Source organism: Carcharhinus amblyrhynchos, chromosome 15 (assembly GCF_965287045.1).
Source record: "Carcharhinus amblyrhynchos chromosome 15, sCarAmb.v2.hapA, whole genome shotgun sequence".
In the NCBI taxonomy this organism is placed as follows: domain Eukaryota; kingdom Metazoa; phylum Chordata; class Chondrichthyes; order Carcharhiniformes; family Carcharhinidae; genus Carcharhinus; species Carcharhinus amblyrhynchos.
In genome coordinates this window covers 55428158-55451610 of record NC_137338.1, presented here as the reverse complement: position 1 = coordinate 55451610, position 23453 = coordinate 55428158, and the positions used below count along the sequence as shown (strand labels likewise).

Sequence of the window (23453 nt, the reverse complement as noted above, 5' to 3'; positions counted from 1 at the left end):
GGAGCGGGCCTGACAACCGATGATGTCATCGACCAACACATTCTCCACTGCAGGGTGGGGGGAGATGGAAGAGGCCGGATGGAGAAGGGCGGGGCTCCCTGCCGTGTTTGGAGCGGTCACGTGTGGGGGCGGGGCTGGATGGACGGTTTGAGCTTGTGAAGGGAAAAGAAGGGAAGAAAATAGAGCCGGAGCGGTGGTGGCGGCGAAGAGTAAATAGCCCGGGAGACAGAGATAACACTGGGTCTGAGTGTCCTTCTGGCGGTATGTGTATGAGGTGAGAGCGGGGTGGGTGAGCGGGCAATAATAGAGAGAGCGAGAGGGAGGGCCTGCCGCTGCCGTGGGGGAGACTGGGCACCGGGAATGGGCCGGGCCGCTCCGGCTGTCACCCACACACACACACGCACACAGCCGCCCGCACACAGGGAAGCGGCTTGGACCCTGTGAGCGCCGCCCTCGCTCGGGCGCCTGGATTGAGCCCGGGATCGATCAACTCACCCCCACGGCTACCTAGTCTCTCATGTAAAGCCCCGGAGCCAGACATCCCACCCCAACTCACACAGAAGTTTGTCTTGTGTGCGTTTAAAAAAAAGTACATGCTCGGGTCTCCTGTGATGTTGAACTTCCTGAATTTTAACTTCCTCGTCTGCAGCTCCTACGTTGGAAAAATCGGCATCGGTTTCTGATATTATCCCTGCTTAGCAAACCGTATTCCCACGTAGCGAGGTGCAATTAGACATGCCTCCCAGCTCAACATTACTGTCTGGTGACCATTGGTTCATAATATCGCGTGTAGTACCTATACATAGTTATGAACAACTACCAAAGGAACATTTCAAGAAGCCATGGCTATGTGCAATATTTGTTTGCAATTGAAATAGCTTGTGTTACTTTGTTTCTGGGTTTGTTTACTGCCCGTTGGGATTCTGCATTGTAAAGATGCTTAAATGAAGAAGATTCCAGCATCTTCAATTCAGCTGGCCTCGCCTCTGTGAGAGCAAGTTGTAGAATCTAACCCCATTCTACATATACAAGTCGATTGACAGTATACTTCAGGTGACTGCTGCTCTTGGAATGCAACATTGAATTGATCTGTTCCAGCGGTTCAGATGTATGTTACAGTCAAGCATTTAATGCACGTAGGAGGGGGATAGTAAATGGCAGGAGCTCAAGCAGTTCATTAATGCCATCTCAGCTGTATTATGTATATAATTATACATGATGTAGTAATTATAATATAATTTATAAGTATAAATATGTAATTATAATTATCATTATGTATGTAAAATGCAAGAATTTTTAATACTAAAGATTTACTATTTGTAAAGATCTATCATTTCCCTCTTACTCTACAACTCTCATTAACTTCTGGGTTAAGAAAATTTCTGCCTGACTTTTTTCCATTTGGGGTGGCTGCAGATATTTGAGTCACTCACCATAATGAATAATGTACTACGCCCTGAAATTTTCAGTTTGATCACTTAAAAATCTCCAGTTCAAATGAAAAGAAATCTAGCTTCCCATAGCTTAAACTGCTGAGTTATGAAATCTACTTTGCTTGTATTGGTGCCTCTGGTTAGTTGATGAGCATACCCCTGTCTGAAATGGAGTACTTAATGAAAAATTAGTTCAGTATGCTGATAGTTTTATTTATTTATTTACTTTTTAACACTTTGTATTTCCTAATCTGTATGCAATACTAGTACTTCACTAAATAATATATTATCCTATTTTTCAATTCCTTACAGTAATCATTATTTTGCACTAATTGTCATTAATTTATTTATCTGAAAGATCTAAATATTTTGTAACTGCTATGGTATTCCTTATTTGCTCTGTCTCTTATTTTGGGATCATCTGCAAATTTGAAAACTTTACTTACATTAAGCTACCTTTCCAACTTCTTTCCTCATTCCAAGCTAAACATTAAATAGGAAGAGGCTTGAACCCAGTGTTATGGTATCCATCTGTTTAATCTTATTAGTCTTAAAAGTTCTCATTTTGCTGTTTATTTTAAAGCTGTTTTTGTATCTTGTGGTGCTATTCTTTAGCCATTACTTGTTGGAATGTAAACTTACTGCTGAAACCTACTGCAAAGTTTGTGTAACTTCCACTTTCCTATTCTCTCAATCCACACATCGTAATGTTAAACAGCACACTTGATCTCCTGAGGATTTAAATTCCTCTGCACTAACAATCTTTCAGGTACTGATATTTAGTCATAGAAAACTTACTGTAATCATCACTCAACCTTTTAAACTTCACTGAGCAATTCTGTCGAATGTCATAATGTAGACGCTGGAGAAATTTCCAATTTGCTGAAATCTTGCTCTTTTTCACTTTCCTTTTCCCTCTTTCTCTTCCCCTTTCCAGACTTAAAAAAAACTCTTCCTTCTGGTTGTTTCTCCCACCAGAGTTTGGCAAGAGAGAATGGGCAATTGGTTAGATAGGGAAGGAGTTGAATCTCAAGTGCTGTGAATGGCAATTCCCCCTCTCCATAAATCTTCAGATCTGATAAGGAGCACTGTTCCTGTCTTGTATCTGAAAGTTCCATGTTTTGAGTGAAATTAATTTCTTTATCAAAACTTGTAACCTATCATTTTGAAATGGAAATTTTGCAAACTGATTTTTCATCCCCCACATTGAAGTAATTGTGATTTAAGTATGGTGCCTCTGATGTAATTGTTCTAAAACCAAATGTGAAAAACATAAATAGGTCATGACCATAGCAAGGGACAATTGGTTACAGATTAAATGTTGCTTGAAGTGGTGATCAGCAATACCAGATTCTTCTGTACTTTTTTCCCTTCATATTGCCCTGTCTCTGAACCAATTAGATGATGATTTTCAGTGCATTGTATTCTCATTGTAGTTATATTCTGTTATGGTGAATAATATCATAGAATCCCTAAAAGGAGGCCATTTGGCTCATCAGTCTGTACTGACCCTCTAACAGAGCAACTATTCCCATAACTCCACATATTTACCCTGCTAATTCCCCTAGCCTACTCATCTTGGGACAATATGGGGCAATTTAGCGTGGGTAGTCCACCTAACATGCACATCTTTTGGACTGTGGGAGGAAAACAGTTCACCCGGAGGAAACCCACGCAGAGATGAAGAACATGCACACTTCACATGGCCAGAATTGAACCCGGGTCCCTGACGCTGTGAGGCAGCAGTGCTAACCACTGTGTCATCGTGCTATCCATTGAGGTAGATTGTGATGAATTCACACTGTAATATTGTTTGGCAGTTTATTCTGGTGAATAACATAGCTTCTAAATAGTATTGTATACGAAGGCAACGTGCTGGAAGAATCCCGATTTAAACACAGTTTCCATCGTCAACTGAAACCAGTGTTGTTTCACTTGCACTTCAGTCCCATGTTCCTGATCTACAGACACCTGGTGCAGAGAGGGGAGGGTCAGGAAGGCGACTTCCTTGTGAATCTGCTCCTGGGTCTGGCAAAGAGTGACATTCATAGGTCCAGGCAGCGGGCGATCAAGGGGGCTGTCCATCCTGACTGTCTGCCCCTCTACCGTGGCTGCGTTTGCGGCCAGGTGTCCCTGGAGAGGGAGCATGGCGGTGTCCACGGGTACAGTTGATGCCTTCCGCGTTCGTTGGGCACTGCAGAAGCTGGGGTGCATGATTGACCCCAATAATTACGTTTTAATTTGATGTTTTTTTAAGTTTCCTTTGTACTTTGATTTTGTTCAGGCTGTTCCCCCTCTTGGGAGCTGCCCCTTTTACTTTGTCCTGATTTAACTTGAATTTGTTTATTTGGTTTGACCATAAGAGGCCCAAGCGTTTTTTCTGAAGTATAAAAGTATAAATGTATAATCTCTCTTTTTTGGAAGTTCCCAGTGTTTTAATTTTGAGTTTGAAGCATTTACCTTTCACACTAAATTTTCTGCTTTATAGCTACCAACACTCTTGATTAACTTTTTGGTAGCACAATACTAGATCATTAGTGTGGATGTTTTATGAAAAATAGTGTACATCTTAATCACTGGTAAAATGTTTACACAATGCAAAGCACTAATATGTCAAGGTGACCAGATTACATAAATTGTAATGTAGCCTGTCAATCAACCTTGAAAAGCATTGCTCTTTACAATAAATTAAGATCTCTGCATACATGGGTGGAGTTCACTAGTTTTTTTTGCTGATGTGTGAAGGCAGACAATGACACATGAGGCTCTGCTGTGGTTGAACTACAAATTTTTCTTAAAGCAGAGATATTTTCCTTTGCATTTAATTGAAGAATGTACCCGGTTCCTATAATGAAATTTGCCAGTAGCATGGGAGCCTTCCAGTATCTGCTTGAATTCATGTTTGATTCTCCTAATAATGTACAGGTAACAGCTTATTTCATGATACACTCAGAATTCTCCAGAAAGGTGGACTACGAAGGAATTTTCTCTGTTCCAGTTGGAAGGAATTTTCTATGATTCCCCTCGCTGGGTCATTAGTCAGACCTTGGTCACATGAAAGGAAAGATTGATCTGATCAGGCTGTAAATGTCTGGGGACACTTTTGGTGGTGACAGTACCCCAAGTCCTGAATCCACTTTGAGCAAGGTGTTCATGGCTCATACAAGGAATTCTCAATCATCTTTTGGGTAATTTTGTAAATGCACAGATAATGTGGATAAAAGCTGTTTTCTTGTTGTTGAAGCTTTGTCTCACATTGAGTTTCTCCAAATGTGTATCGTTTATAGAAGGTGTGCAAATGGCTTGTGGTATCCTTTTGCTTTCTCTCTGGAATGCTTGTTGGAATTGCTCCATGATTATTGTTGGGTCTGAAACTAATTCTGTTCAGGGTTATGGAGATTTTAACAGATTTAACAGCGTTGTTATATTATTTTTATAATTGGGCAATAGAGATTGTGAACGTGCCACTGATATGTGTGCAATGAATTGGGGTGAGCAGAGTGGAGAATTGGATGTGGATCTATATTGCCAGATGTCCACTCTCTTTAATTCTAGCTGGTCTTTTAGGTGTGAGAAAAGTGAGGTGCTTTGTGGGCAATAGTTCCAAATTGCATTTCTACACACATACTAGCTCAAAAGCAACATGTCAGAATATTTGCTTCAAGACACACCTTGAGCATGCATTGTAATGTTTTCGTATTTATACCTTTATGAACTAAATGAAAAAGGGGGCAACGTTAATATTAGTTCTAAGAATTGGTCTTGACCTCAGTTGAAATACTCTTTCCTTTTAGAGAAAGGAGGAAACCAACCATGGGGTGAAGGGGAAGTTAGCAGTCTGAATATGGAAGGTGTTGGTGGAAGGAGCAAGTGTTGAGGCAAGAGCTGAGGGGATCCAGGCATATTGGATCCCAGTGAAATTCCTTTACAACTTAGTAGGTGAAGAGAAAGACCTATGCATCCAGCGTACCCAAGAGGCGCATTACATGTTGGCCTGGGCTTTAAATAAACGAGGGACTCATCTTTTGATCTTTGCAATTTGGAATTCTGAACTTTACTGTAAACATCTTGTAATGGTTACAGAAGTCGGCTATTTGACTTAGCAGATACGTGCCAGTGTTTGTTCTCCATACAACCCTCTCCATCTAATGGTATCAATATAGAAACATAAAAACTAAAAGCAGGAGTAGGCCATTGACCTTCAAGACTACTTCATTTTGATCACGACTGATCATCAAATTCAATATCCTGATCCTACCGCCCACCCACCATATCATTTGATCCCTTTAGCTCCAAGCACCAAGTCTAATTCCTTCTTGAAATCTCAACATTTTGGCCTTGGCTACTTTCTGTGGCAGTGAATCCCACAGATTCATCACTCTGAAGAAATTTCTCCTTACCTCGGTCCTAAAAAGTTTACTTTTTATCCCCAAGCTATGACCCCCAGTGCTGGACTCTCCCCGCTATTGGGTATATTCTTTCTGTATCTACCATGCCTAACCCTGTTAGAATTTTCTGTGAGATCCCTCTCATAGCAACTGATGCATGATGACACTAATGTCTTGCTAAATATCCATCTTTCTCAATTTGCACCCATTCAAAAATCTGCCTCCCCATTATTGCTGTTAAAGTGGATAACCCTGCATTTATCCACCTTTTATTGCACCTGCTATTCTATTCCTATCTTCCTGATGTTGAACCAATTTATCTTTAAAATAATCAATGCTATTTGTCTCAACACCCAGTGATGACCTATTGTTCCCACTTGTCAGAAGTTTGTGTGGGAGGGCACAGGTTTAAGGTGTTTGGTAAAAATGGCATGAAGAAAACCTTTTCACGTAGCCTGATTGTATAATGGAGATGGGTCAAAGCATTCAAAAGCAGTCAAAGCATTCAAAAGAGAACTAGACTGTTAAGTGAAAAGGAAGAATGTCCATGATAGAACGGTGGAGAATGGTGAATTGCTCGTTTTGTATGCACATATTGGACTGAATGGCTTCATTCTGAGCCGTAACAATTCTTGATTTTGTGATTCCTGCCATTGTTCTATAAGTTTATCTTGACTTCTTATTTAGATTCTTTAGTGGCTATGGCCCTTAATTTTGTCTTTTCTTAAGTGGAGTTTCTTAGGTTAAACAAAAATGTGCTGGACATATTGCCTTTTTTGTGGCTTAGCAAAACAGCAATGAAACATTGAAATCATGGAGATGGTACTGATCCCTGATGCCAAGAATTAAATTTGTGTAAAGAGTGCATGCTGTGGAGTTTAGCTTTGCAAAATATCTTATTGTAGTATAGACAATATTAAATGTTCAAGTAAATCTGGAAAATTAATTCAAGTTAAGCCAAAGGAGTAAAAGTTAAAAATGACAAATGATGGGATGAGCCTTTTCATGAGAAAGTGGCAAATTTTGCAGTTAACGTCTGGATAAAGTAGCAGAGGTAGAAACTGTATTCCCCCAGGATATGGTGAGGTGATTGTCTGGGGAGAACTATACCGATGAGGGAACAGTTCTGTTCGTAAAATTCATCCAAGTTTATTTATCTTGTGAATTGCAACTGCTTGGAAAGAAAATTGTTCAACATTTGTAGTTGGTGCTGATTTTGTTTAATATGTAGTAATTTGTTTGATATACTAAATGTGTAAATGTGTGTCCTAGCATGTATCTGAACTGTAGTGTCAGAAAGGCAAATTACACTAAACACTAACACCAGGCCAGCCCTGTTCATCAAATTCCCATAATAAAATGTTAAATATCCTGGGAACAAATATCAACAGCCTAGAATGGTCATTACCCACTTCAAGAAGTCTCACAACACAAGGTTAAAGACCGACAGATTTACTTAGAACTGTGAGCTTTCGGAGTGCTTCTTCATCAGATGAACTGCAGCGCTCGGAAAGCTCATGATTCAAAATAAACCTGTTGGATTTTAACCTGGTGTTGAGATTTCTTACTGCGCCCACCCCAGTCCAATGCTGGCATCTGCACATCATGTTTACCCACTTCCAATCAGTTATAATTGGGATTGAATGGAATGTTACATGCTATATGTTATTTAAATTGGGAATACTGATAAACTCAGTATGTTGATTTGCTATTTTTTTTTGTTGCAAAGGCTGCCCAAAGTATTTGTGTATTTTATGCATCTATTCTCAAGGTTTATATGTTAATTTTATTGTGCATTTAAGATTTCAAGCCATTATGCCAAGAGAAGGTAGTGATAGAAGAGAGATGAGATTTTCCACTTTCCCAAAGTTTCAGGAAAATCTGCTTCAGTTAACACCTACTGTTCCTGCAGTTAAATATGTAATGGAGCCCTCAATTGATGTATCTCAAGAGCACTATCATTTTATACTTCCTGTCTTCAGGAAAGTAATTTGTATTGCTGCTTTGGAATATTAAGTTGATTGCTGCAACATGCACGTTGATTCATAGAATATCAATTTTTTGAGGTCTGTTTGAATTGCTGTAGTTGCAGTCTAAATTCAAATATGTCACAAAACATTTACACATTATTGAAATGAGTCTAATTTGTATCGTCAGTGTTCAAAATAACTGTGATAGTTGATCATCATTCAGAAGCATGCATGTGTGGTTTATAGGGTGTCATGTTTGCCTGAAAAGTTAGGATCCCATCTTTCACTGTTATTTGGCTGTTTGATTGCAAAAAGATAAGGTGAAATATTATGAGCCAAATTTTCCATTCAGTGCCAGAACCACCCTGTCTGCACTGATCAGTCAGAAAACAGCACACTTGCCTGATCAACTATCTATGCAGCAGCCTAAAGAACTTGTTCAGTGCAGGGACCTGTGAAGAGAATGAGGATAAAAGTCATGCCACTTTTATGGCAATTTCTGCCATATGGTAAGTTTAAACATACAGTATGAATGTTAGTCAATAGGTAGGGGGGGTGATAGGTTGGCGGAGTCAGGAAAGGTGGTTGAAGAGTGGGGAATCGGATTCTTGACCATGAAGAGCTGAGATTTTTGTAGTAGTCTTTCTTACTGGCTGAATGAAAGCTTTTTCTCTCTCCCGCTACCTTCCAGTCCTGCTGATCTCACTGCATGGTGTTGGATCAATTTTCTATTCAAAATGTTCAATTTGAAGTATTATGATTTAAGTTATTTCAGTCTCCATGTGTTGGATAAGTACCATTCATGGAGGTCAAGTGAATTGGCTGTCTACGATTGAAGTATTTTCCTGAATTGAAGTTCCTTATCGCTTCTTCACTCAAAGGGTGGTGAATCTCTGGAATTTTCTGCCCGTTGAAGTGGTGGAGGCTGCCTCGCTAAATATTTTTAAGACACGGGTTGATGGGTTTTTGATAAGCGAGGGGATTAAGGGTTATGGGGAGAGGGCGGGAATGTGGAAATGAGCCACGACAGATCAGCCATGACCTTATTGAATGGCGGGGCAGGCTCGAAGGGCTAGATGGCCTACTCCTGCTCCTATTTCTTATGTTCTTATGTTCATTGCTGGTCCTGTGCCCATATAATCTGCAAAATGAATAAAGAGACATGCTTCAGGGGCTGAAATGTGTAATATAGTGCAAAAATTTGTTCAGACTAATGAATTGATTTGCTTAATTTTGTGCCTCAAGAAAAGCTATCCTGTTTTCCTGAAGCCAATTTAGTTTGTAATTTATTCCACCTCTGCAATTCATCCCAAAACTTGGCAAACTTCATTTTGTATGATTTTGGCAATTTTCTGACTTGTGCTCAACAATGTTGAATTCTCAAAGTCTCAAGTCCTTATTACAGTGTCTTGCTTTAATTGGTATTGCAAGTGAATGGCTCTTAATTTTTTGTAAAGCAATAGAGGGAACAGTGTTTCTGAAAATTCAAATATTGTATGTGGGGTTGCTCCTTTGAACTGAATGTGGGAGGCAGGAATGAATTGAAAACTCCAGTCTGAGTTCAAGTATGTCAATTTATGTTTATCTGCAGACCTAGATTATTTCAACATTTAGTTTTAAATGCTGCTAGGAATTTTTAAGAGAGAATAACTGGGAAAAACACTATTTTCAAAACTATAAATACTCCATGTGAATTATTTGTGCCATCGCATTAATTACTTTGATACTTAAAAGTAAAGAACAAAATATTAAATTCATGTTGCAATTTTTTTCTTGCACTGAATTTTAACATCCAATGGGACCCTTATTATGTACCCTCTAATTCTTCACCTTCCTCGTTATTCACTCTTGCTTTTATGGGACCAAATCTAGTAAACATCGTCACCTAATGGAACAACCAGTGTCAGTTTCCTCCTGAATAATGTACAGGAACCTTTCACCCAAGAAAGAATAAATTTGGTTTATTTTACTGCACTTGATTCAACCTTATGCCAAGGAAATTGTGGTGCTGTATGTATGAGATCAAATTTGTGGACTCTGTCACAATCTTCTATGATAGATAATACAAGTTCACTTCTCGGCCTTTGGATCAAGATCAAGCATTGGATCAGGCTCAAGATGGAGTGCAGTGCTTTATCTTGTCAGCTTGGATCTTGTTGCCTCCCTTGTGGAGACCATCAATTGGAATTTGAATTTGGTTTATGGAGCACGCGAGGAATGATTTAGGCTTACTTGGTCTATTATGAGCTTTGGCACTGTAACTTTAAAGATGGAGTAAAAAATTTAAAAAAAATTGTGAATGATGGATCTGGCCACACTGCTGCAAAATTCTCCCAAGTAGTTGGACTGTGCTCTATCACCTCTCCCTTTTGTAAAAAATGCAGAAAAGCATTTTTGACCACAAGTCCATCAGGCAGTGGTCTGCACTAATGTCCTAGAGAAAAGGGAATATCCGATAGGATCTACCATTTGTCAGAATGCTTCATCACCAGAACTTTCAAACAAGCACCATGACTTAACTTGGCTCGTGGCGAGAAGCCCTTCCCCATCAGATGCTTCCTATATGTTCAGAGTCTTGCCCCATCTACACATTGTCCTCTAGGTGACTGTAGTAGGGAAGAGACTATTGTCCATCACCTTGCTGCATGTGTCTTTGCAAAGGTGCTCTGGAGAGAGATGAAGTAGTTGTTGTTGAGGTTCATTCCAAGCAGTTCTAATACACGGGACTCTACGGCCTGTTCCCAGGGAATGTTTCTGAGACAAACGTCAGCTGTTGCTGAAGGATCATCAACTCGGTGTAAGGTGTTGTTTGCTCTGCCCAAAACTTGTTGGCCTTCTCATATAAGGAGTTGTCCCTGACAGAGCATTGCAAACTGACATATTCCAAAGCCCAGAACTACAGGCCGGACAATGCATTCAAACTTGGGGCAGCCACTGCTGAAGTGTAATGACAGAAGGTCACTGTCTCAACACCTTTCAGCCATAGTTCACTGAAGGAAGTGGAATTGTACAGAACCACCTCGAACTGCATGACTCATGTATACAGTGAATATTATCGCAGCTTTATGGAAGCACAATAGTGCTACCTGATCTTTGTGGGCAGCTTAAATATCTTTGCAACATTTGTAGTGACCATTTTGAAATATCTGTAATGTTTCTTTGACCGCCTTGAAGCGCCTGAAGAATGCAACATGATGTTTGTAGAGAACCTGAATCTTACTGCACTTTCTGTGGCCATTTTGAAATATTTGTCATGTTGTTTCAGATATTTTACAAGTGCAATACTATTCTCAGTGGGAGAGCATGTGCTGTTGAACTGATCCCAAGTCCAACATCATTTTTGAATTGATTTTGAGGTGCACAACACATACATGTCAAGATTTGTCTTTAAATTCAAATGATCCTTCCATAATGCAGTTCATTCCTACTGAAGAAAATTTGCACAGGGGCACTGTTGCTGCCTGAAACTTCTAATTTTATGCATGCGATGAATGTATTTGCATCAGAAGAATTAATTATTACCTTTTACAGAGTAACTTTGCACTAAAGTTTTTTATGGGTTGCAAGCCATGTACTTTTGTAGCCTTCCTCAATGGGTGGAAAAATATCACATTATTGGGAAATATAGATTTTAAAAAAAGAATTTGCATTGATAGTGCTTTTCATGACCACTGTCTCAAAGTCCTTTGCAACCAAAGTACTTTTGATGTGTAGCCACTGTTGTAATGTAAGAAAAATAGAACATTACAGTGCAGTACAGGCCCTTCGGTCCTCGATGGTTCCACTGGTCGGCGCAACAATCTAATGACCCTCTAACCTAAGCTATTCCAGTTGTTAACCATATGCCTATCCACTGACCATTTGAACGCCCTTAAAGTTGGCGAGTCCACAACTGCTGCAGGCAGGGCATTCCACACCCTTACTACCCTCTGAATAAAGAACCTACCTCTGACATCCGTCCTATAATTACCACCCCTTAATTTAAAGCTATGTCCCGTCGTGTTAGCTGTCACCATCCGAGGGAAAAGGCTCTCACTATCCACCCTATCTAACCCTCTTGATCATCTTGTATGCCTCAATTAGGTCACCTTTCAACCTTCTTTCTAATGAAAACAACCTCAAGTCCCTCAGTGTTTCCTCATAAGACCTTCCCCCATACCAGGCAACATCCTGGTAAACCTCCTCTACACCCTTTCCGATGCCTCCACATCCTTATAATGCGGCGACCAGAACTGTACGCAATACTCCAAGTGCGGCCGCACCAGAGTTTTGTACAGTTGCAACATGACCTCACGGCTCCAAAATTCAATCCCTCTACCAATAAAAGCTAATACACCGTACGCCTTCTTAACAACCTTATCAACCTGGGTGCCAACTTTCAGGGATCTATGCACATGTACACCGAGATCTCTCTGCTCGTCGACACTACCAAGAGTCCTTCCATTAGCCCTATATTCTGTACTCCTGTTACTCTTACAAAAGTGAATCACCTCACACTTTTCCGCATTAAACTCCATTTGCCAACTCTCAGCCCAGCTCTGCAGCTTATCTATGTCCCTCTGCAAACTGTAACATCCATCCTCACTGTCTAAACTCCTCCGACTTTGGTGTTGTCAGCAAATTTACTAACCCATCCTTCTACACCCTCATCTAGGTCATTTATAAAAATGACAAACAGCAGTGGCCCCAAAACAGATCCCTGAGGTACACCACTTGTAACTGAACTCCAGGTTGAATATTTCCCATCAACCACTATCCTCTGTCTTCTGTCAGCTAGCCAATGCCTGATCCAAACTGCTAAATCACCCTCAATCCCATGCATTTGCATTTTCTGCAGTAGCCTACCATGGGGAACCTTATCGAATGCTTTGCTAAAATCCATATACACCACGTCAACTGCCTTATCCGTATCCACCTCTTTGGTCACCTTTTCAAAAAACTAAGGTTTGTGAGGCATGACCTACCCTTCACAAAACCATGTTGGCTATCCCTAATCAATTTATTTCTCTCTAGATGATTATAAATCCTATCCCTTATAATTCTTTCCAAAACTTTGCTGACAACAGAAGTAAAGCTCGCTGATCTATAATTCCCAGGATGGTCTCTACTCCCCTTCTTGAACAAGGGGACAACATTTGCTATCCTCCAGTCTTCCGGCACTATACCTGTAGCCAATGACGACATGAAGATCAAAGCCAAAGGCTCTGCAATCTCCTCCCTAGCCTCCCAGAGAATCCTAGGGTAAATCTCATCAGGCCCACGGGACTTATCTATTTTCATGCTCTAAAGAATTGCTAACACCTCAAGTACCTCAATCCTGTCTCGTCTAAAAGACTATCTCAGTATTCTCCTCGACTACATTGACTTTTCCCTGCGTGAATACTGATGAAAAATATTCATTTAGTACCTCCTATCTCTTTAGGCTCCACACAAAACTTCCCACTACTGTCTCTGACTGGCCCTAATCTTGCCCTAACCAATCTTTTATTCTTGGTGTACCTATTGAAAGCTTTAGGGTTCTCCTTGATCCTATCCATCAAAGTCTTCTCATGTCCTCTTCTAGCTCTTCTTAACACTCTCTTTAACTCCTTCCTGGCTAATTTGTAACTCTCCAGTGCCCTAACTGAGCCTTCATGTGTCATTTTTACATAAGCCTCCTTCCTCTGCACTAGAGATTCAACTTCTTTAGTACACCACGGTTCCCTTGCTCGACCACTTCATCCCTGCCTGACAGGTACATATTTATCAAGGACTCGCAGTAGCTGCTCCTTGAATAAGCTCCACATGTCAGTTGTTCCCAGCCCCTGTAGTTTCCTACTCCAACCTACGTATCCTAAATCTCGCCTAATACCCTCATAATTACCTTTCCCCCAGCTATAACTTCTGCCCTTCGGTATATACCTATTCCTTTCCGTCACTAAGGTAAACGTAACCGAATTGTGGTCACTATCACCAAAGTGCTCACCTACCTCCAAGTCTAACACCTGGTCTGGTTCATTACCCAATACCAAATCCAATGCAGCTTCACCTCTTGGCCTATCTACATACCGTGTCAGGAAACCTTCCTGCACACATTGGACAAGAACTGACCCCTCTAACGTGCTTGAGCTATAGTTTTTCCAATCGATATTTGTAAAGTTAAAGTCCCCCATAACAACTACCACCATGGTTAATTCCCTGGCTCCATTTCAGATTGGTGCTATGGGATTGTTTGCAATGACTTGAGGGGGCAGATTGGGTTTAATGTTCCCTTTCAGATTTCTAGCATTTGCAGTATTTTTCTTTCGGGAGCAAAGATGTAATATTATGCACATGAATTTTTAGAATCCTTTCAGGATCTCTCCACTGGCGTTGTTACAGACTTGTTTGGTTCCTCAGTTGCTTCATTTATCCCTTTTAGGACGCTTGGGATAGCTAACCAAACAATCTCGATTTGATGCAGTTAATATGTAAGCAAAACAGATGATATTAGAAACACACTTGTGAAGAGAACAGACAAGAGTATTTTGGTTTTAATCTTTCACATGAAAAGTGCATTTAAATGCTTGTTTTTTTCAATCTGAACAAAGGGGAAGGTAAAAGGGGGTGCATTAGTAAACTGACCTCTAATTTTCTTAAATGAAAATAAAATGGTTAGAGAGTGGATAAGATTATCTCTTACGCTGACATAAATAATTGTAAACAAAATAATGAATGTGTAAATAGCCCGGATGGTAGGAGGGAAATATGGCCTAAAATTGAAGTAGAAGATCTTGCTTAAGTAAAATGTGGTACCAAATTGTCATCGAAATTCTGCCACCAGCACAGTGTCTCGATGGGTATTTCTCCCAATTGCTAAACCCAATCCCCATCTATTCCTTTCTGACATAGACCATCACACGTTCCCAATACCTCCTGTTTTTATTTTAAAAAAAGTGATAGCTGTAGTTAAAAGTTTGAAGTTGCTGAAATAGGTTTTAAAGATAGACGGTGGTGTTGGTGCAATGTCATTTGACTAGAGTTGGAATGGTTTCCCATCTATTCTATCAATTATCTTCACAACTGTAGATGAGGCGCTGCATTGCAGCGAGTAAGATGGGGAAGAAGATTGGTGCAACGATGCAGCCTTGTTTAACTCCAGTCTTCACTTAGATGGGGTCTGTGGTGATTCCATTGGTGAAGATCATGGCTTGCATATCATTGTGGTGTAGGCAAAGGATTGTGACAAATTTCTGAGAGCAACCAAATTTGAGCATATTCCATAAATCTTTCTGGCTGACACAAGTTATGGCCATGTACAGCAGCTGATGCTGCTATTTTTCTTGAGCTTGCTGTGCAGTGAAGATCATGTCCATGGAACTTCTTGATGGGTAAAAATTGCACTGATTCTGGAACAAGCATTTCAGGCACTGGGCAAAGGTGATTGAGGAAGACCCTTGCGATAACCTTACTTTTGAAAACGGCAGGAAGACTTTTCAGTTGCCACATTCTGAATTGTCTCCCTTCTTGAATATAGTCATGATCACACTGCCTTGAGATCCTCAACATGCACTGCTCTTCCTGGCTGGGTAATGTGAGGTGGTGTAGCTCTCCTTTTATACTCCAAATTTTGACAAGAATTCCATATGCTGCAAGGAAATTTTTTAGCTGTTTAAATGTTTTTTTTAACTTTGCTGTAGACAAGTTGTCGATGAAACTGACTGGCTAGGCTTTGATTTGAATGCCCGCAACACCATTCCTCAGTCTGATTGTTGAGTTCTCTGCTGTGAGCACCAGCCACCAACCTGTCCTTGATTAGTTCCCCGAATTGCTGGCTCTCAGAATGACGGACCCTTGGTAAAGATTTTCTGGACAATGTTGGTGTCCAAAAATTGTTGGATCTTCCCTGCACTTTGTTCACTGTCATGCATTTTAATCTGCACGGTTGCCTTCAGTTTCTTGTAGGACTGCTGCTTTTCTTTTGAGGTGAAGTGAAACTTCTAGTCTGTGAAAGCTTTACGCTTATGTTTAATTGGGTCCTGTTTCTCTTGATCGTTATTGTCAAACCAGTAACAATGTTTTCTGATAGACCAAGGACATCTTAGTGTGTGCTAGTGCAGGTAGACTTTAGGGTTGAACAGGCATTGTGGGCTCCTAGTACATTTGAGGCTGAGAGCTTAGTAGTAATACAGTGACTGAGGACTGTCTTGGAGTGATTTTTGAAGCCTTTGATAATTTTCTTGTAGCATTACTTATGTTGCCTCTGATGATGGAGCAGGCTAATGGAGATGATAGATCAGGTAAATTGGTGTTTGTTCCTCAGTTGGTCCCTTTCATGGCGAGGGTGATGTAGGCATCCGTCTGTTCCCACTTGACCATGCAGTCGAAGGTGTCAGTGTTTGAACCATGGATGTTACTTTGAGATCTTGAGCTTGTCTCTCTGGCAGAGTAGGGTGTTGGTTAAGAGAAGGTCATGGTTCTAAACATTTATTTTAAGAGGAGGACTTAATTGGAGCTTATTTTTCCAATTCCTTGCCGTGTGTTTGCTCAAGATGCTGTAGGATCCCTTGGCCTCATCTACTGCCTTTAGTGTAGGAACTTATGTGCTGATGACAGTGGCATACTGATTCTTCTAAGGGCAGATTGGGCTGTCATGAGGCACTTCCCCACAAGTCACTGTGCTACCAAATAAACTAATTTTCAATAGCAAAGCTCATCTCGTGGCAGTATCCTTCTTAAGGAATGGTATATTTACCACCTTTACTCCTTCACATGGCTTTCTCCTGCATATAGTATCTCATTTTAAGATGGTGTCACTATTGAAGTTCCTGAGCTGCGAAGGTGGTGTGGCACTTGCATCTGTAACTGAGATTGTTCAAGGAGGTCCTGACATTCCAGGTGACAAACTTCATTTTGACAAGTGGAAGGTGCCTGTGTGTGTTTTTTTTTAAATGTGAGGTTATTGTTTCGTGCTGATAAGATGATCTATATAGAACAAGTCCTGGTTAAATGGCAAGGAGGTTCCAAGATAGGCCAAGCTGTGCTGAGAGATGTTTGCATAGTCTATGCCTGAGTACAGGCGCATGTGTAATCGTGGTACATGCCACAGTGTGGAAGACCAAAGACAGAGGTCAACGAAGAATTGGGAATTAACTGGCAACTGGCCAGGAAGTTGTTGGCACGCTTGCAGAAAGGATGTATGTCTTCAGTTAAAGATTATCAAATGATTTCTAATTGTTTTTGCTCTCTGTGTGCATTCAACCTGCATGTAAGGAGTAAAATCAGAAGAAGTACAGGTAAGTAAGTGTTCTAGGCCCTCACCCTTGCATCAGAGCAGTAAGGGCGGTAGCAAAATAGTGGTGTCGCCGCTGGGTTAGTAATCCAGAGACCAGTGGTAAACTTCTGGTGACCTGGGTTCGAATCCGACCACAGCAGATGGTGGAATTTGAATTCAATAAAAAACTGGAATCAAGTGTAATGATCATGAAATTTTGTGGATCTGGAGTCATATGTAGGCCAGGCTAGGTACGGTGACAGATTGTGTTCCCTAAAGGACATTAGTGAATCAGATGAGATTTTATGATAAGACGGCCTACATAGAGCAAGTCCTGATTAAATGGAAGGAGATTCCAAGATGATAGGCCAAGCTGTGCTGAGATGTTAGCATAGTCTACATCTGAATGCAGGTGCATGTGTAATTGTGGTATGTAGCACAGTGTGGAAGGCCAAAAACAGAGGTCAGCGAAGGATTGACTGTGGTTGTTGCATTTTTATCATTAGAGCCTATCTAAAAGTTTAAAAAATACAGCACTTTTTATAACATACACCTGGGTAAATTCTGAAACATGGAATTTCTTGAGGATGTAACTAGTAGAAATCAATGAGTGAATCAATGGATGTGGTGTATTTGGATTTTCAGAAAGCTATTGATAAAATCCTGCAAGATGCAAACGCATGGATTTTGGGGATATATATTGCATGATTTGAGAATTAGTTCACAGACAAAAACAGTTTCGAAGCAGTAGGCATTGGCTAGTGGGTCTGACAGGGCTGGACAGACTGGATGCAGGGATGTTATTTCCTCCGGCGGGGGGGCCCAGAACAAGGGATCACAGTCCTTGTGTTAGCACTGCTGCCTCACGGCGCAAGGGACCCAGGTTCAATTCCAGCCTTAGGTGACTGTGTGGAGTTTGCACGTTCTCTCCGTGACTGTTAGGTTTCTTGTGGGTGCTTTGGTTTCCTCCCACAGCCCAAAGCTGTGCAGGTAAGGTGAATTAGCCATACTAAATTGCCCTTTGCTGTTCCAAGATGTGTAGGCAAGGTGGATTAGCCATGGTAAATACGTGGGGCTACAGGGATAGGGCCTGGGTGGCATGCTCTGCTGGGGAGTTGGTGCAGACTTGTACTGTAGGGATTCTATTTAGGCTGAGATGAAAAATTTCTTCACTGAGAGGGTGTGTAACTGTAGAATTCTTAATGACAGAAGTCTGTGGAGACAGTCATTGAATATATTTAAGGAGGAATTAGATTTCTAAACAATAATGGTGTCAGATGATATGGTGTTGAGATAGAGGATCAGACTGATCATATTTAATGGTGGAACAGGCTCAAAGGGCTGAATGGCCGCCTATTTCCTGTGTTTCTGTGTAATCTAGTCTTCATTTTGGAAGTTTTCAATAATTACTAACTAAAACTGAAATTCTACAGCTGTTTGTTACAGCCAATTGTTATGGTGATATGCTGTGGCTTCTGCAACCTTGAAATATATTGTTAAACAAATTCACTTTGGTTTTTAATATTAATGGTAACCTGGACCAAATGAATTGATAGTTGACCACCTTGTGCTACATGTGATTAGATTGTCATCTTTAAAAATATCACAAAGAAACCCTTTAGTTCTGTGCATAAATGCAATACAGTAAGCTGAAATATTCAACCAGGGAAACATCTGCAGTTTCTCCAGAATAGAGGTATAATCTGGTGATGGGTTGCAGTTTTCAGGTACTGTTGAGCTCTTCATGATGAGAAATTTTACCACTTGCTCAGCTGAAAAATATATCTTCCAATCAGGCAAAAAAAACTGAATATAGTTGCAATAATATGCAGTTTGGCTTTACATTTAAAGGAGCAGATATTTGCAAATCTGATCCAAAGCACCAAAGATATTATAAACACTTAGAAGCTGTTCAGACTACTAACGTATAAGTAGTTATGGCATTTCTAATCTTGAAGGAACAGGTCTGGTTCTGAGTACAGAAGTGCTAGTCATTGCTTTTTGTGATATCAGTCTGGAAACATTACCTATTGCACTAAGGGTGATATTACAGCAAAGAGCATAGTTTTGGTTCATGCAATGCTAAATATGAAACAATTTTCACTTATGAGAGATAGCTGTGATAATTGCTGTCAGTTTTGAATTATTTCATTCTGAAGAAAATGTGGAAGATTCATTTTATGAACTGTGGAGTGGGGGATTCCAATTCTCTATCATTATGCAAACAACTTCAGACATAGACCATCAGCTTCCCAAGCAAACCCTCATGATGTGTGGTTGGTAGATATTACAAATTCTTTAAGAAACTTGTCTTTTATAAATGCCATTTAAAATTAAACTAAAGAACATAAGCTGATGGCCTCCTGTGTTTAAAGTTGTTTGTATAATGATAGAGAAATGGAAACCCCCACTCCACAGTTCATAAAATGAATCTTTCACATTTTCTTCAGAATGAAATAATTCAAAATGCGATAACTGAGTGGAAGATAAATTATAGCAATGAATCTGTCTGGGTATATCCCGTTAACCAATAAATTAGAGTTGTAATTTTATTAGGAACTTAAATAGTTACAACTACTGTTAGAAACCTTGATATTGAAACATTTTGAACAGGGTAGGCAAGCTGACTAAACTGAGGGTTTTAATCAATTAAAAGTTGCAACCTTTACATTTATGCTATGAAGAGAGCATTACTCACGTGCACCCAAATGAAATTCATTTCCAGATATGTGTGTAGTTAAACTTGTTAAAGGCTGTGAAGTGCAGAGTTTTATATCTATCTCAGTATTGTTTTCTGGGATGCCTTTGCCCATTTTAAATACTGGAACCAATAAGATCTCCTAATTTCATCTCCAAAGTAGCGCATGACTTTACTTCTGTTTCAGTTCATCTGTTACTGAAACCCTTATCCATGTTTTTGCTGCATCCAGATTTGACTATTCCATTGCATTTCTGGCTGCCCTCCCACATTCTACTCTTCATAAAATTGAGGTCATCCGCAGCTCTTGTTCTTCACAATAATTTCAATGATCTATCATCTATCACCTATGTGCTTGCTAACCTACATTAGCTCCCACTAAACACACCTCATTTAAAAAAAATCTCATCCTTGTTTTCAAATCTTTCCATGGCTTCACCCATCCTAGTTTTCTCTCTCATCTCCTCCAGTCCCACAATCATTTAAGATTTCTCTGTTCCTCCAATTCTGGCTTCAAGTATCCTCGATTTTAGTTGTTCAACCATTAACCTTCAGTTTTCTAGAATTCCTCTCTCTCTCTCTCTCTCTCTCTCTCTCTCTCTCTCTCTCTTCCCTCCCCCATCACCTCCCTTGAGATGCTCCTTTAAAACTGCCTCTTTTTTGTCAAACTTTTGGCTATTGATCCTAAGTGCTACATAGCTTGCAGTCAACTTCTATTTGGTAATGTTCCTCCGAAGCACTTTGGAATGTTTTGTTACGTTTAAGGCACTTTATAAGTATGTGTTGCTTTATCACTGATAGTTTGTCAAGTGTTGTTTCAAGTATTAAATAGTTTAGGCTGCTGAGCTGTGTCAGTTATAAGAACATAAGAAATAGGAGCAGGAGTAGGCCATCCAGCCCTTCGAGCCTGCCCCGCCATTCAATAAGATCATGGCTGATCTGTCGCTGCTCAGTTCCACTTTCCCGCCCTCTCCCCATAACCCTTAATCCCCTCTCCTATCAAAAACCCATCAACCCGCGTCTTAAAAATATTTAGCGAGGCAGCCTCCACCACTTCAACGGGCAGAGAATTCCAGAGATTCACCACCCTTTGAGTGAAGAAGTTCCTCCTCAACTCCGTTCTAAACCGCCCCCCTTTTATCTTGAGGCTGTGCCCCCTAGTCCTATTGTCTTTTTTGAGCGGGAAGAGTCTTTCCACCTCTATCCTATCCATCCCATTCATCATCTTATACGTCTCAATGAGATCTCCTCTCATTCTTCTAAACATAATAATAATAGGCCATTCATTCAGCCAAGATGGTACACTAAGCTTTATCTTTCTCATGATCTTTAGCTGTCCTCAATACTGATGATGTCTTATTCAAATAATTTTGAATTTAAGAGCTAACATTGATAAATTAATGTACTACACTCCCCTCCTCTCTTAAAGACATTGACTCCATAAGGAGCAAACACTACAGGATGAACAGTTACTACTCCTCAGTGTAATATTGCACACCCAAGCTTGCAAAGATTCATCCCTCTCCAAAAGGCAGAGAAGGCCCTTTGTTGTCATTATCATTCTGAATCAGGCTAATAAAGTTTATAATTATACAGCAAAATATATGCATGTACACTGAAAAGAAAGAAACATGTTGAAAATTTGAGTCTTTTGAGAGCATTTTTAAAATTATTTTTAATGTGGTGCACCTGAACACTGTGGTGTTCTTTTTCATCTCTGCAAATGTCAGAATAAGTGGTTGTAGCAAGGCAACCTCAAATGGATGAGCAGATAAAGCTGCCAATATTATGCCAATCCTTTGGGTCTCCAAGATACAGCAGATAATATCAAAAACTTCCCCACTGAACAGTTCATTATATTAATTTTATTATTTGAAGGGTATAAATTACAAATATTCTGGAGGACTTCACTTTTTTTCTGTCAGATGTGGGACTCTGTTTACACTGCTCAAAATCAATAGATTGGTTCATTTTTTTTCCCCCTTTACTTCAGCTTACACCGAGCCAAACAAACTCCTTTTCTCAACGTTTTAATCACTACAGAATATATAGGCTTTCATTTGTAAAATTATATGCTGGTTTTATAATATGAAGCAAGATGGGGCTTTTCTTGCATCACAGCAATGATACAGCAATATAACAGCGGTTCTTGGAAGTGTTTTGGGTCACATGTTCTATGTCTGCAAAGGAATGATAATGGCCTTGATTCACAGCTGCCTGTCATTCGTACTCCTTATCTTGGCTAGCAGTGAATTCTTGAGATATTGAAATATTTCCAATGTTGTGAAAATTGCATGACAAGGTGCATGTGCCTGCAACTTGTTTTTCTTATCAGGATGTACCATTCTGCTTATTTTTCAGTAGTATGCTTCAGCTTTAGTGACCTTGGAAGTCAGTGTGATTGTTAATTTACACTTGACAAATTGCTGTGCACTTAAGGTAGTTTTATTTGAATGTTTGCATTAGTTAACCAATGTGAACTAGGTTTTGTTCTGTACTCCATTGTTTCTAGTTATTGTTATACTGTCCCTCAATAGTTTACAGATTATAATTCAGTATTAATCATGCTTGGATATTGTCATGTACAGTTAATGCATATCTGTCTTAATACCTGTAAACATAGACTACAATCAGTATATAATTTTCTGGAACTGTATTTTTAAAAATGGACACGAACAAGGTGCCCAAAAATTGGGTAATTTTTGTAACTTCTGCTTAAGTCTCCAGAATTTTCCTCCAATTGCATCCATTTAAGGGCTTTACCCTTGATTGGATGTACTCGGGTCGAATTTACACCAACCATTTGTGGTTTACTCAAAATCAATGAGCTTCCAGACTTAATGTCTCCAAGTTTGAAACTCGCCAAAGAAAGCAATACAAGGCAATTAGCCAGTTTATTATAATTGTGTGTAAACACCTCCCTCATCCATGCTCCATTGGTTTAAAACTGGAAGCCATTGCTTACACGTTCTGGGTGGACAATAACAGTTGATCATGTCACTTCAGATCTCATGAGCCAGAGAAAAACCAGGCAGCCTGCAAAGAACACAGCAAGAAGCAGCAGCTGCAAAAAAGAGGCAGTAACACCCAAGCCCATTGAGTAAGGCAGCACAGTGGTTAGCACCGCTGCCTCCGAGCGCCAGGGACCTGGGTTCAATTCCCGGCTTGGATCATTGTCTCTGTGGAGTTTGCACGTTCTCCCAGTGTCAGCATGGATTTTCTCTGGGTTTCTCCCACAGACCAAAGATGTATGGGTTCGGTGGATTGGCCATGCTAAATTGCCCCTTTAGTGTCAGGGGGACTAGCTGGGTAAATGTATTGGGTTATGGGGGATAGGGCCTGTCGGGGATTGTGGTTGGTGCAGACTCGATTGGCCTCCTGCACTGTAGAATTCTATGATTCTGTGAAGTTTTTTATCAAGCCGGGGGCTATTACATTTTTAAAGTCTCCGAAGTGTTCATGTTCGGAGTCCACCAGAACTTAAACCTGATCTCCTGGTAGCATGTTGGCACAGTGGTTAGCACTGCTGCCTCACAGCTCCAGGGACCTGGGTTTGATTCCTGTCTTGGGTCACTGTCTGTGTGGAGTCTGCATGTTCTCCCATGTCTGTGTAAGTTTCCTCCAGGTGCTCCAGTTTTCTGAGTCCAAAAAACATGCTGATTAACTGCATTGACCATATTAAATTCTCCCTCAGTGTACCCAAACAGGTGCCAGAGTGCAGCGACTAGGGAA

At 40.3% G+C, this 23453-nt stretch overlaps 1 protein-coding gene across 1 annotated transcript in view; it reads left to right on the top strand.

Annotated features, from left to right (window-relative positions):
* Positions 1-134: 134 nt before the first annotated feature.
* The window catches only part of LOC145353313 (transcription regulator protein BACH1-like), a 67907-nt gene continuing 44588 nt past the window's right edge, over positions 135-23453 (top strand). Inside the window, exon 1 of the mRNA XM_080203961.1 lies at positions 135-274. The gene's annotated coding sequence lies outside the window, so the exon portion shown is untranslated. The remainder of the gene's footprint in view (positions 275-23453) is intronic.